At 38.1% G+C, this 12,174-nt stretch overlaps 1 protein-coding gene across 3 annotated transcripts in view; it reads right to left on the bottom strand.

Moving 5' to 3' along the window:
* HHAT (hedgehog acyltransferase) overlaps positions 1-12,174 on the bottom strand; it is a 601,381-nt gene that overhangs the window by 389,274 nt on the left and 199,933 nt on the right. The gene's annotated exons all lie outside the window — the stretch shown is intronic.

Here is a 12,174-nt window from a genome sequence, read left to right as displayed (position 1 = left end):
TTTTTGTTTTCCCTCCTCTGTTGTCTGGATTTTCTCTGTGTAGAAGTTGTCCAGTGTTCCAGAGTTTCTCTTGATAGTCTTTTTCTTCTGCACTTCCTTATTGCTGGCCATTGTTGGCCCCGCCCCTTTTCAGCTTTGTCTTTGCACTCAGGGTCTGCCTGTGCCTTGCAAGCTCTGGGCTCTGGTTTCCTTGTCCTCAGGGTCAGGCCTCCTGGTAATTCCAGGTCTGCCCCTCTGCCCGAGGTTCCTTCAGCAGTCTTTGGGGCTGCTTCCACTGCTGTGCTCCGGTCTGCACCAGGTCCTCACTGGGGGTCCAAGCCTGGGCTGGAGATAGTCCTTATTCAAGCCTAGGGCACTGCCTTCGCCCCTGCAGAAGGTAGTGAAAGTCTGTGGGCTGGAGATCTTTATTCGCACCTGAGGCGATGCCTTCAGCGCTTGGGAAAGGCTGTGTTTTAGGGACCTTTGTCCTGGCCAGAGGCGGTGCCTTCACCCATGTGGACGCTGGGGAAAGTCTGTGCGCAACCCCCAGCCACCTGCGGTCCCTGGTCTTGCTGCACACAGGTACAAGCCCCGGGGCTGCCAGTGCTTATCTGGTTGCCCCAGTCCTGTTTTCCCACTTGTGCCTTGGCGTGTTGTGGGAGGTGTGCGGTGTAGGGGTGGGGGAGGGGCTTCTTCCTCTCGAGTTTTAGTGAGAGCTGTTTCACCCCTTTATAGCGTGGAAATGCCCCATTCTGCCTACCTTCAATGCTGCGCCCTGTTGTGGGGTTCCTTCGTTCCTCTGGACTCGTTTTTATTTCCCCTTGAGGAGTTCTGTATGCTTCGGTCAGGAGAGATCTAGCAGCTGCTCCTTACGCTGCTGCCATCTTAACCGGACTCCGTAATATAATATTATTTTACAAAAATAGCAACAAATATGAAGAATTCAGTGAAAGCTAGAAAGACTTAAATGAATTGATGCAAAATCAAGTAAGCAGAGCCAAGAAAGTAATATATATGCAAAGTCTACAGCAGAGCAAGTAGAATGAACAACCACCATGAAACAAATGAAAATGTTGAAAATTACAGTGGATAAGCATGGATTCCCAAAAAAGAGATATGAGAAGATATTTACTCATTCTATTTTGAAAAAGTAGGAGGTCCATGGGTTATTTTTAGATTTTTTTTATATGCTGATTGATTTAGCTGGGTTTTTTCTTCTTCTTTTTTTTCATTTAAAAATAGTCTTTTTTTAAATGGAATGTGTTTCTAGGAAAGGAAAAAGAACAATGGAAGAAATTTAGGTAATTTCAAAACAAAAATACCAATAACAATTTTTAAAAACTAATGAGGGGGCAGCTGGGTAGCTCAGTGGAATGAGAGTCAGGCCTAGAGACAGGAGGTCCTAGGTTCAAACCTGGCCTCAGCCACTTCCCAGCTGTGTGGCCCTGGGCAAGTCACTTGACCCCCATTGCCCACCCTTACCAATCTTCCACCTATGAGACAATACACCGAAGTACAAGGGTTTATTAAAAAAAATTAATGAAAGATAACCAGTTAAAAATAAAAATAACCTTTGTTCAAAGACTTTGAACTAATCTGAAATAGAAACCCTTATACTATCTATTCTAAAATAATGTCCTAATCTCCATTCTCTGATCAGCCCTGGAAGGACTCTTCCATTTAAGTAATTAGCGTTGACAAAGGACAAAGGCAAAGGACCCTTGATTGATCCACCTAAAAGCAGTAGCTGCTTTCCATATTTCCTAAAGAGATTGGGATATTGATCAAAGGAAGAAGGTCTCTTATTATTTCAGGGCACCAGTGATCAGCTTGGTAGTCAAGGGAATTGGGGGAGGGGAGGCAACCTTTGAGGGGAGTTTTCAAAGTGGAACTGAGTGGTTTTAGGAAAATGATTCTCTATGATTAAGTGACTATTTTACATATCCTTATTCAAGAACTCTACAAATATTACTTCAAACTATCTTTATGAGAAATACATGTCGGATGGCATGAGAGAATTCTGACTGTTGGGGCATTTTTCTCTCTCAAGCAGAGCAATGCTTGAATTTGGAATAATGATAAATTAATAAAAACTGTTTCTGACAAATTTGCATCTACAATGCAGAAACCAATGTTAAAATTTTTCTTCAATATAAAGCATCCAAAGGAGATGGTAATAATAACCATTTGAAGTTATGGGATTAATGACCAAGTCAGAACTGTTAGCTTCAGGATGAATTAAGAATGAGTAAAATTGTTTTGCGACCCTACTGGCAAAGTTGCATGCCTTTTGACCTGTGATTTCTATCATCAAAGCAATCATCAGTTGTATGAGTGTTATGTTGCTATGGCTTTAGGCTTTAAGATAGGGATGTGACTTGAATTTGGGGCTCAAGCTCACTCTATAGGAAACTGAGGAAGGAAAAACAAAGTATCATATTCTTCCCAAAGTATTCTTACTAGTACCAATTAAATTCACTACCTTAGCAGAAGGCAAATTGGAGGATCAAATTCCTACTGCCACAAAGGAACAAGGTATAGCTAACTACTAGCTCTAAGAGTAGAAGAGTTTGTGTTTTTTACCAAAAGACTCGATATCCACTAACCTAGAAAAAACAGAGATCCTTAGAAATTTCTCAGATGAAAGCTGTTAATAGCCAGAATAAACCAATGAAGAAGTATAGCACAAGGGAATCTATTAGATTAGAAGGGCAGAGCCTGCTGAGATTCACCCTCTTAATAGGAAGCAATAACTGTAACAACTTTGACACAGGGCCATGGACTCAGGGGAACCAGGTACCTATTAGTAGGATGGGGTCTTCTGGAAATCTCCAAGGGAGAAATAACTGTGAAACCCAAAGCTACAATGCAATGCCCCAAAGGAATCTTGGACTTAATAGCAGTTAGGGTATCCCTTGGTAAATATCAATCCTACCTCTTTCTCTGGAAGCAGGAAGAAGCAACTGGGGTCCACAAATATTATCCTCTGTTATCACATATCCATCTATTAAATTCAATTCAATTTAAATCATTTAAACCAGTGATGGGCAAACTTTTTACAGAGGGGGCCAAAGGAAAGGAAATGCTCATCTGTCAGTCTGTTTCTAAGGCAACTCTTTCGAAGCTTCATTGTATTGTATGCTACTCATTGTATTCGTCAGATTAGGAATAATGTGCAGCTGGATAGAACATTTCAGCCCCTCTCCCCCCGACCTGGCCCAAGGGCTGCAGTTTGCCCATCACTGATTTAAACAAACATATATTTTACAATTATCACAAGCAAAGAACTATGTTCTCAAAGCATGACAAATAGGATCATGAATACTCAAAGGTTTCTGGATGTACTGTTATTTTTGTACCTTCATCACTTTTGGCTTTAGTAGATTTTACAGTAAATTCATATTCTAAAGCCATAAACATATCAGAAATACTCAAAAGTGTGATGGTTTCTGGGATTAAAAATGGGACACAGATAAACCCTGATTATAGATAATTCACACATGGATAATTAAGCATGTCCTATAATCAGGCATTATTTTTATTCATCCAGTTATACAAATATTAAGCATTAGTTCTCTAAGAAATTTCCGAAAATGCTCCCAATATCCATATTCAGAAAGAATTACATCCTGAAGAAATGACCTAATCTATGCTTACCCTGCCCCAACCCCAAATTTCATTTTTGGGCTAAAAAGATATTATTATCCTCATTTTACATATGAAGCAATGGATCTAAGTAAGTTCATTTCTTCGCCTAGGGATGCAGTGGTTGAGGAAGAACTTAAAGAGACTCTTGCTTCCCATTAAGGCAGTAATGCAGGAAGTCCCAAGTAATTTGTGACTGATTTGTCATAAAACGTGCTTTTTATGTTCTTGCTCATCTCTGAAGCTACTTATATTTTTATATATGCAATTTACTTTTCCTGTTTGAAAAATGTCAGCACTTTATTCACCACAGAAAAAAATGTCTTTTGTGAGGTTTGTGCCAAAGCAATAAGAGAGATTCGTGACTACAAAAAACCAGTCAAACATGAGATGTTGAGATATTTTGCATGAGACAAACTCTTGAGCAGAAACTTCACATGCTCGTTATAATGACCACCATCACCCAACAGCCTTGACTTACCAAAACATAAGGGTTTGCTTGATTTATTGATCTGCCTTTTTGGGAAACAATCTCTTGATTCTAAACTCTAGAATAGAGCTAAGGTGTGTATGTAGGCAGGAGGGAAAGAGAAGATGGTGACAAAAAGTTACTATCATGAGCATATTACACCTTTTAAATAGTGAGAAATTCATTTAACAAAATTGATTAAAAGCCCACATCCAACTAATTGTAAAAGAGGTATCAACCTGAAATGCAAACAAGTTCACACTTAAACTATATACAAGAAAGCTTTTCCATACATGTCTTTAATGATGTATTACCTTAAGTATTCTCTCTGTTCATTAATTTCTTCCAAACATGACTGGAATTATTTCCATACTGTCTCAGATACAAATATACTGATGAAAGCAATGTGTTTAGTCATATGTTACCTTCCTCATCAAGGTGGATGTGATATAGTTCTCAAGATATGGGATCCCAGCCATGTAACTAAATGTGAAACTCATTAAATAGAAATAGTTATTTTTTTTATTTTTTTTAAACCCTTAACTTCTGTGCATTGACTTATAGGTGGAAGATTGGTAAGGGTAGGCAATGGGGGTCAAGTGACTTGCCCAGGGTCACACAGCTGGGAAGTGTCTGAGGCCGGATTTGAACCTAGGACCTCCCGTCTCTAGGCCTGGCTCTCAATCCACTGAGCTACCCAGCTGCCCCCTAGAAATAGTTATTTTTGAAAGATGATGACCCCCATAAATTATGGGCATACCTCATTTTAAATAAACTCAATTTGGCTAATTTAAACTTAAAACATGAATAAAATGTCTCATTTATTCATCTTAAGGGCTCAGAATTAACTTAAATAATCATTGGCTACAGCTTATCACTCAAACATAAATATAAATAAAAAATAAAAATCCAATATATGATAAATGTGTAGAAAATATCTCATATTATTCTTATGAAAAACAGAGAGAGGAAATATACAATGGGATATGTTACAGTTAGAGCAGTTAGGTAGCATACTAGATAGAATGTTGGACTTGGAGTCAGAAAGACCTAAGTTCAAATGCAGTCTTAATACTTTCTAGCTGCATGACACTGGGCAGGTCACTTAACCTCTGTTTACAATTTGTAAAGCTGTTTGCAAACTTTAAAACTAAACATAAATATTTGTTGTTTTGAGGTATTCAGAACTGGTTGAATAGTCAGTCACTAATGGTTTGGTGTCAAATGTAAAAGTCTAAGGTAAAATGCCTAGGGCAGTGATGGGCAAATTTTTTGAAGAAGGGACCAAAGGAAAGGAAATGTTCATCTGTCAGTCTGTTTCTAAGGCAACTCTTTAGAAGTTTCATTGTATTGTATCCTACTCATTGTACTCGTCAGATTAGGAATAATGTTACATGGCTGGATAGAACATTTCAGGGGGCCTCATCTGGCCAGCGGCTGCAGTTTGCCCAGTTGGCCCTGTGTTATTTAACATTTTTCTAATAGTGACTGAGACAAAGGCATGCATGACATGCTTACCAAAATTTCAAATGACACAAAGTTGAAGGAAGAACAAACACACTGGATGACAGAGTTAGGATCCAAATAGATCCTGACAGGCTAAAACGTTCATTTGAATTCAGTACAATGAAATTTAATAGAGATGAACCTTTAGTCTTACACCTGCTTCAAAAGATCAGTTCATCAGAACAGATGATTAAAGGCATGGGTAGAAAGCATTTTGTCTGAAACATGATTTGAGGGATTTAATAGACTGTAAGCTCAATATGTATCAGCAATGGGATATGGCAGATTAAAAATGATAATGCAAACATGGGCTGCATTAAGCAACTCATAGTTTTCAAGAACAATGGGAAAATAATCATGTTGTATTACTGAGCCTGTTCACATCTAGAATGTTAAATTTAATTCTGGGCACCATGGTTTTTAAAGGACACTGAGAAGTTGGAAAACATCTGAAGGGAAGTTATTCCTGTAGCAAAGGGTGTGGAGTCCATGCCATATGAGAATTGGTTGATAAAACTGGGTACACATAGCCTGGAAATAGAAGGGATAAGAAGATATAAGAGTTGATTTAAAGTACTTGAAGCAATATCAGGTGGAAGAGGGATTAGATTTGTATTGTTTGGTGACACAGGAACAATAGGTAGAAGTTGAAAAGTACCAAATTTTAAACGACACAAGAAAAATTCCCAAACAATTTAAGTGGTCTCAAAGAGAAACGGGCTGCCTCAGGAAGTAATGAATTCCCCCTCATTAGAGATCTCTGAACCGAAACTGGGTGTCCCTTCATTAGGTTTGTGTTAGTAGGGATTCTCTTTGAAATACAGGTTGGCTTGAATGGCTGCTTAAGTCTCTTTCAACTCTAAATTCTATTACTCTGTCATTAATGTAAGTACCTTAGCAAATACTTGTGAAATATGAAGTGGCAGGCTAACTCTTTTAAGCTCTTATAAAAATATCCAGACAGAATGAGAAGCGAAAGAGCTAAGTTCCAGGTGCTAAGAAAAAATAATCCAAATATATTTCAATTCTCTTTAAATCTAATGATTTAATTTATGAAAAATAATCTAAACATTTTCAAGTTGTGAGTAGATGACTATACTCCATGAGCAGACAACTATATTACTTGAACAACAAATTAAAACTATTACATTATTTCACTGCATAAAGACTCTGAAACTATGAAGACAGGCCATAAGTTGAACAACATAGAGTTTGTGGCTCAGGAAGAAAGTTAGTTATGCTTGGAACCTGGCTCCACCAATTCGAACCCACACTCCAAGAAGCAAATTCCCTGTTCCAATAGGGATCTTTCTGGGGATTCAAGGTGTTATGTTGATCTTAACAGAGATATTTGGGAAGCTGAAGAGATGGCCAGATATCTGTAGCAGCAGGACTCACTCCTCCCCACACACACAGGCTTGAGTGAGAAGGGAGGGGCATAAACTGGCTCTGCGCTCCTCCTCCCCCTCCCAACAAGCAGTTAGAAATCAGTTGGAAATGGAGGTTGACCAGATAATTTCTGGGAAGACCAGGCAAAGCTTTCTCCTTAAGATCTTTATTTTCTCAACTTATTTCCCCACAGGTCTGACTAGGAAAGATAGGAGGAGCTTGATGTCTAGTAGCTATCAGGGGCAGAAGGAGGATCTGACTTGTTGGGCTGGCAATGGAAAGGAACCAGCTTTATGGAGGATGTGAGTATTCTCAAAATAATAGCCAGGCACAGCTACCTTAAAGATGAAGTTTTACTGATAAAAGAGGAAGGGGAACCAAGGGAAGGGGTTTCAAGGATTTGGATAAGATCTGGGAAGCCCTGAACTGTTAGATAAAAACAGCCCCTCCTCCCTCAGGAGGGAGTGGCAGACTATATAACTAGCTTGCCCTCAAAGCCTATAATTATCACTTCTAATATCTAAAATAACTAAATGGTAACAAATGCTATTGCAAGAAAGGTCTAGTTCAGCTAAACAGGCAAACTGCAGAGAAGAACCAAAATGGCTATTGCCATATACCACCAAAGCTATCCAGAACTGGGCTCAGCAGAGTGACCTGCTCACTTCAACCTCCAAGAATCAACTGCCCCTAACTGCTTTAAACTGTCCCCTCACCCAGAGTTCTCCGGGGAGGGGGGGTCCCCTGGAATCCTGGGTGAGGCTTGACCCTGTATCTTGCAGGAATTCCACCTGCCATTTTCCATGTTACAAAGGGCAGGCCTGGGGTTAAAAATAGCTTTTCTAGTGTTGGTTCAAAGGGTCTTGGGGCAGCTGGGTAACTCAGTGGATTGAGAGCCAAGCATAGAGATGGGAGGTACCAGGTTCAAATCTGGCCTCAGACACTTCTCAGCTGTGTGACCCTGGGCAAGTCACTTGACCCCCATTGCCTAGCCCTTACCACTCTTCTGCCTTGGAGCCAATACACAGTATTGACTCTAAGACGGAAGGTAAGGGTTAAAAAAAAAAGGAAGGGTCTTTAGGTCAGTATTTAATAGAAGCAGAGAACTAGAGATAAGATTACTTTCTGAGACTGAGTTTACTTTCTAGAACAGAGGAATACAGTGGTAACTATGTGGGGAAGAAGAATAAAAGGGCTATTTCAGGAACTCGGATCTAGAGAACACTTTTTAAGTAAATTAGACAAAAGCAAGGGAGTACCCAAACAGGGCAGGAGGCTGCCTCTGACCCAACTGAATACCCCAGGTGCTACCATCGAGAAGATTCCTGATGAACAAGTCTCTTCACTCTTCCCAGAAGAGATCTTTTACTGAGCTGAATGTTCCAGGAGCTGGTTCCATTGACTAACAGATGAGCTTAGGTCAGTGAAAACATTCAAGGAAAAGGTAAGTATGAGTAAATATGATCCTGTAGCCTGGGACAGAAAAAAAGTAAAGGACACTTAAAACTCCAGAGAATGAAATTCCAAATGTGATCACTAAATACCCAAGTAAGAAGGGAAAAGGGAATAAAGAATTCTATATTTGCAGAGAAAGCCTTTCAAAGGAGTTGAGCTTTTAAAAGCACACTTGTGGAAGATGGGAATGAGAGAACTTAATTGAGGACAAATATAAGATTCCTTCAAGAAAAGTGTCAACCCAGAATGAGTTGAGTCCTGTGACAAGTGCTACAAGCAGCCAGAGGAAATTTCCTTTAGTTTTGCTGAGGGCAAACAAAGCAATGAAGAAATAGACCTCTTTTTTGATTGAATGTAATCATGGAAATGGTAATAAAGAGAAAGTGAAGTGACTCTAGTCCTATTTAATTTCTGTTTTTTTTTTTATATTGAAGAAAACTATTCAATTTAGAAAGAACAAAGCAGATGGTACAGGGACATTTGAATGATGCAGTGGATAGAGAACAGGGTTTGAAATCAAGAGTTGAATTCATATCCTGCTGTAGACATTTTATTAGCTATGTGACCCTGGACAAATCATTGAAATTCTCTCAGCTGAGAAAGCTAATGAAATCTGAGTACAGATTGAAGCATACTTTTTTACTTTATTTTTCTTCAGAAAATGTGTGTATGTGTTTCCTTTTGCAACATGATCAATATGGAAATATGTTCATGAAAAAATTCTCTCCTCTGCAGTTGCTTCATCTTTGAGTGAGGGGATTAGTCTCAATGGTCTCTTAGATCCTGCCTGGCTCCAAATTGAATGTCCTCTAAAAATGTTTAACTAGAAACTGAAATTGTACATGATAGATAAAAAGAAAATAATTACCCCTAAGTAAGCTCAATTCATGGGACTTAGATAAATTATATCTTCGAAATGTGTCCATATGATTCCTGAACACACTATCAGAGACCTCTGAAACATCACAGAGAACAAGACAAGTGCTGTAGGGCTAGAAATAGGGCAAATGATATTGTTCCAATTTTCAAAATGGGGAAGGAAGACAGGTTTGAAGTTATAGGTCAATGAATTTGACACCAACACAGGACAATCAGAATGATATGTAGTTAATGAGCCAATTTGAGATCAGAAATGTTGGAAGGAGGAGGACACAGAGGCCCAGACTAAGTTAGAAATAGTCACATAGATCTTTTCTAAGTGGACAAGATGTAGACAGAGATTTCACATTAAATTCAGCTTTTTAACAGAATTCTCTGCACTGAGGAAGAGAAAAGAGTCTCTCTGGACTAGAGGTTCTTAACCTGATTAACAGATTTCAAGGAGTCCATGAACTTGGATGGGAAACAATTTAACATCGTTATTTTCACAGACCTATAACTAAAATTTGCCATTTCCTTCTATTAGGAATTTTTTTAAAATAGGAACATAAGCTTCCCCAGACTGTCTGTCAAAGAGGTTCATTATACAAAAAAAGTCAAGAAGCATTGCTCTGGAATTTTATTAGGCCTGAATCCACTCGAATTATAGAGACACTTCCATCCTGGGTCAAGAGCTCTCAGAGTCAAATGAAATAATGTATGGAAAGCCCTTTGCAAACCTTAAAGTACTATATAAATGTTAGTTGATAACAGTAGTCACAGGAATATGTCAACAATCAGTAGCCAGTATTAAGAAGGCAGTGCTATAACCCACAAGACAAGCAAATAAAAGGAGGGAATTTTCTCAACTCAAGAGCAAAACAATCTCTCAAACCCTGAAATTTATCACTGGGCAAAAGGCAAAGAAAGAAAACAGAAATGTAGTGATACCCATGACACCTTCTCACCTACTCCAAGGAGCAAGAATAGGTGTCCCCCCTTCTAGTTCTAAAATATGCATGATCCTGACTCCACTTGAGAAACTCCCCCTTTTTCTCCAAAATGACTTAGAGAATGAACTCTTTAGTATAACAGCCAGTAGCCTAGGGATGATACACTTCCCTAGGATAGGACAACAGTTAGTTGGAATAATACATGGCAGAAAAAGGATACAGAAGGGAGGGGTCTGGATCCTGGTTGGCTATGTTCACATATAACTTAGTGTGAGCACTAGACAGAAGCACAACACAAAAAGAACCAAAGGTAGAGATTGCAGTCATTGACCCACATGGTAGAGGAGAAAAAAATCTCCCTCACACATAACTAAGCAAGACAAGCTACAGTTCTAGCCAAAGGTCCTTATGGAAAAGGAGGAAGAAAAAAGAGATAGAGAAGAAAAGGAAGAGGAGAAGAAGGAGGTAAAAAAAAAAGAACAGAAAAATTCAAAACAAGAAAATGTATATTAAGAAATGGCTGGACAAATTGTGGTATATTTATGTATATAACTAGACTTTTTAAATGAATAAATATAGAGAATTAAAAGAAATGTGGCAAAACATATAAACTGATAAAGAGCAATTAAAGTATAACCAAAACAGAAGAATTCAGGAAAACATGGGAAGACTTTCAAAATTATATACATATACATATATATATGTATATATATATAATGATTACAGTAACATAAATGTAACAACACTAAAAGAAAATAACTGATGAATTACTACAGCAGATCTTAATGCTACAGAAAGGATGATGAAATGCACCTCTCTCTACTCTATGGTTGAAGTAAATGGTATATCTTGTTGGTTGTGATTATATAGGTTTGTTTTCCTTAGCTATAGCTACTATAAGATATTATTCAGTTGTGGGGGAAGAAAAGATATTAGGGACTTGTGATGTAGGAAAAAATACATCAATCTAACTTTTTTTAAAAAAGACTATCACCCTTAGCTAAAAGAATGAGCTATTAATACATCTTTTGGAGGAAGATAATTGAACACAAGCACTGCTTCAGTTTCCAATAATTTTGTACCAATAGGGAACAAAAATTCCACTTCTCTAACAATTAAATGTCTGAAACTCAATGATGGTAACTATAACACATTCATTTCTCAATGGTGTAACATCATAAGAATCAGATCCAAAAAACAGATGTGAGTGAAGGAGCACTGTAATTTTCTTTGTTTGTTTTATTATCTCTCAGTAAAGAAAGACCTCATTTAAATTGCTTTTCAATGGAATAACTTATTTCCACTTATCTCTGGCACCAACGGGGCTAGATTCATTTCCTCCTGGTAAACATTTCTTATACATCAGCATTTTTATCACATTACAATTTTAAACTAATAATTATTGAAACATTAAAGAATATTGCATTAAATAAACAAGATGAGATTGTTAAGCCTTTGGCCTCATTAAATATCTTGTATTAACACAAGCTTCAAGTTCTGTATGGTTCACATGGTATCAAATATTCTACAAGTTACAATATGAATGTTAAAGTTGTGACAATGATGTGAGCTAAAATGTACTACAAATTTTCAGGTGCACATAGTACATTCACAAAGACTGACCATGTAATAGGGCATAGAAACATTATAAACAAATGCAAAAGAGCAGAAATAATAAATGTAACCTTCTCAGATCATAGTGCAATAAAAATAATAATTAGTAAAGGCACCTAGACAGGCAAATTAAAAACTAATTAAGTAAGTTCCGGGTTAAGATGGCGGCAGAGTAAGAAGCAGCTCTTAACCTCTCCTGACTGAAACACACAAAACTCCTCAAGGGGACATAAAAACAAGTCCAGAAGAACGGAGGAACCCCACAACAGGGCACAGCATGGAAGGTACGTGGAATTGAGGCATTTC

This window comes from Gracilinanus agilis, chromosome 4 (genome assembly GCF_016433145.1).
Source record: "Gracilinanus agilis isolate LMUSP501 chromosome 4, AgileGrace, whole genome shotgun sequence".
Lineage (NCBI taxonomy): Eukaryota > Metazoa > Chordata > Mammalia > Didelphimorphia > Didelphidae > Gracilinanus > Gracilinanus agilis.
This window is presented reverse-complemented; position numbering and strand designations above follow the sequence as displayed.